Source organism: Bubalus bubalis, chromosome X (assembly GCF_019923935.1).
Source record: "Bubalus bubalis isolate 160015118507 breed Murrah chromosome X, NDDB_SH_1, whole genome shotgun sequence".
NCBI lineage: Eukaryota > Metazoa > Chordata > Mammalia > Artiodactyla > Bovidae > Bubalus > Bubalus bubalis.
The window spans coordinates 111,716,165-111,719,849 of NC_059181.1; the positions used below are offsets into that span (position 1 = coordinate 111,716,165).

The window sequence follows — 3,685 nt, forward strand, 5'->3', positions numbered from 1 at the left end:
TGCATCCACCACGGGTGTACACGTGTTCCCCATCCTGAACCCCCCTCACACCTCCCTCCCCATACCATCCCTCTGGGTCATCCCAGTGCACCAGCCCCAAGCTTCCTATATGCTGCATCAAACCTGGACTGGCGATTCATTTCTTATATGATATTATACATGTTTTAATGCCATTCTCCCAAATCGCCCCCATCCCCCCACTCTCCCACAGAGTCCAAAAGACTGTTCTATACATCTGTGTCTCTTTTGCTGTCTCGCTTTTCTTTAAGTCAATTAAATAGAGCTTATTTACAAATTAATCTCAAAAATACTACCCAGAGACAGACATACCAAGACAGATTTAGACAGACACAATGCAAGATCTAGCTTCATTTTCTAAGCTTAGTCATGAGTTAGATATTACAATATAAAGTTTACTAGTTTATAAAAAACAGTTGGAATAAATAAAATATTTAAAGGCTTTTCCCCATTTTTCTTCAGTCTCAGGAGTTAGAGATGGTCTAGAGTAAGTGTTCCTGAGAGCAGAGCTAGAGTCCTAGTCTCAAGGCATAGGGAAAGAAAATCAAGTGCTAACAAAATGGCAGCAGGTCTAAACCAAATGGTGGCCAAAGCAAAATGGTCATCAAAAATCACAATACAGAACATAGAGTTAAAACACACACATAGACCTGGCAGTCCTTATCAGACACTCCCTTAAATACAATACAGTCTCTCAGAAAACATCCTATAGAAACACAGAACATCAGATCCAAGTACTAACAGAGTAACTAAAAATATCTCAGGTCTTCAAAGATTTCAAAGGGAGGAAAGGAAGCTAGGTTTAAAGAAGAGGGAAGAGGGGGAGCAGTTTATGGTGATGGGATTAGTTTCCAGGTTGTCTTTAGCCAATCATTCTGACTCAGAGTCCTTCCTGGTGGTGAGACATGTGGTATCTCCTTTTGACCTTTCCCAAACTCTTCCGGTTGGTGGAGGCTTATTAGTTCCATGTTCCTTACTAGGACCTCTGGTCGTAAAACCACTCATGCTATGGTGCCTGGCCAGGGTGGGTGGTTTCAGTAAGTGTGCTTCCCCTAACATATATACTCTGTTCCCTACCCCCAAAGCTCATGAGTAAGATAAGTCACATCACCTTCCTTAAGGAGAAATAAAAGAGTAGGTGAGAAGAGGTTCTTTTACTTTCGAGGTCCAATTCATATATTATCTCTGTACAAAATCTTTCCTGGCCCTTCTACTCTGAAATAATTTTTATCCTTCTTGAATCTTCTTTGGGTAGTATAAAGCACAGACCATATTATTTAAGAAATGATCACTATCATTTATACCTATATTATTTTCATTACTGTTCATCCTTTTATTCAACAATTATATCTCGATCACTCTCAACGTTTCAAGCAATATGCCAAGTGCTGATGAACATTACATAGTTTCTGTTCTCCTTGAGCTTAAAAGCTGGTTGGGGAGATGATCAATAATTCCCTTGAGAGAGTAATCTACATCTGTTCTTTTCTTTGTACCTCTAATATTTTCTCAGTAAAAGTTCATATAATGAATTACAAAATATTAATAAATATAAATCTCAATTAAATAGAGCTGGTAGATGGGAAAGGGGAGCTCTCTGATCCTGTGTTGACGGCAGAGCCCAACAGAAAGATCCTTCTTTGCAGGCAAGGACTCAGCCAATGAAAAGCCATGGATTCTGTGTTTACTCTAACCCTCCCAACTTCCTCTTCCCCTTTCAAAAAGCCTTCTCCTTTCCTTGTCATTCAGGAACTTGCACATGGCTCACCATGGTTGCAGACTTTGAGTTACAATTCTCTGCTGACCTTAAATAAACTTGTTGGGTAGAATAGGAAACAGGAGTCCAGCATGGCAGTGGCTAAAAGATAAGAAAGGGAAAAGCCCACGAAAATAGAACAAAGGAAGGTCCGAGGACCAGAATGAGGACCTCAGGTAGAACAAACAGCACTCCTGGCTAACCCAATTTACATAGGGCAGGCCCAGGGGGAGGAAAAAACATATAAAAAGAGGAGCCAAAGGGCCAGGGTTCTCTCTCTCTCTCTCCTGCATGCTGGCACACTCCCCCACTCTCTTCTCTTCGTGTCTTTGGGTCAGCCTGCCCTCACGCCTCAAGGATGGATTTTCCTGCTATTTTCTAAATAAAATAGAGCTGTAACATGGAGCTGTAACACTGATCTGTTTAAAAGCTATAACACGGTCTGTCCAAGACCCGAGAGCTATAACAGGGTCTGTCCAAGAGCTATGACATGAGGACGGCTCTAACATCCGTCGCTTCAAATTTTTGTTGGGACAAGACAGAACCTAGGAGAATACGCTTGCCTGACAAACCCATCTTTTCTGCAGAAATACCTGGTATACTATGTGCTTCAGGGGAACAGAATAAATAGTTCAAGAAAAAAGTCACTATTTGCCTCAATACTAGGAGTCAAAATAAAAGCAAACATATTAACTCAATTAGAAGTGTCAAATTTTAAATTAATAAGTACTCAAATTATACTTGAAGCCTTTGAAATACTAGTAATTCTGCAGAACATGTTCACATATAAAATATGAAGTGCTAATAAACATAACTAAATATCATTAATATAATGACATTTCAACACAAACAAAGCATTTCATGTAATAATTCCTAGTCAGAACCAGCTGGCACAATCTTACAGATAAAAAGACATCAGCATCCAAACAGATGAGCAAATCATTAAATAAATCACCACATTATTAACTCGCAGACAAGTCCAACAGTTTGAGCAGGCTCACAATTCACAACTTGCTACAAGGCAAATTTATAAGGTAATTGTTAAAGATCTCATCCAGCATTGTAAAAATGTAGGGTAGATCTCATGGAATATAAAAATACAATCCAAGCTCATTTATTTCCACAGTAAAGCACAACTTTGACCACTCAGATTTTAGTGTATGTATGATTTACCTAGTACAACTTTTAAAAATTTCCTTTTCTGAACTCTACTCCAAAAGATTTTGGTTGCTTTGGTTTGAGATAAGACCCCAGTATTTGGATTTTATAGGCATGGAAAATTCTTATGCAGGTGGTCACTGGACCACACAGTCTTTGTGAAATAATGTTCTAGACTGAGAATTATTTTTTAGCAATTGCTTGCTTTGGCAACACATGTACTAAAAACTGGAACAATACAAAGAAAATTAGCATGGCCCCTGCACAAGGATGACAGGCTAATTCATGAAGCATTCTGTATTTTTAGAAACAGACTCATGGACATTGAGAACAGACTCCTGGTTGCCAAGGAGGAGAGCAGGGATAGGGGAGGGATGGATTGGGAGTTTGGGATTAGCAGATGCAAACTATAATATATACAATGGATAAACAATGAGGTCCATGGAACTATATTCAATATTCTGTGATAAAACATAATGGAAAAGTTATGAAAAAGAATATATATGTGCACACACACATATGTAAAACCAAATCACTTGGCTGTACAGCAGAAATTAACATAAATCTATTATACCTCAACAAAATAATTTTTTTAAATAATTACTTTCCAGTCATCTAGATAAATTAACTCTCCGATAACTGCTTCTTAATTTACAGATAGAACTCTGTCATATATGGGAATGGAAAGATAATTTTCACTCTACCTTTCTAGGTTCTTGGCTCAGACCTCCCTATAATAAAGAGTCAAATTAA

At 38.3% G+C, this 3,685-nt stretch overlaps 1 non-coding gene across 1 annotated transcript; it reads left to right on the forward strand.

Annotated features, from left to right (window-relative positions):
* Window positions 1-3,131: 3,131 nt before the first annotated feature.
* On the forward strand, window positions 3,132-3,237 carry LOC112582377. Its single transcript, XR_003106916.1, has one exon. It is a non-coding gene; the product is annotated as a U6 spliceosomal RNA (small nuclear RNA).
* Window positions 3,238-3,685: the final 448 nt, after the last annotated feature.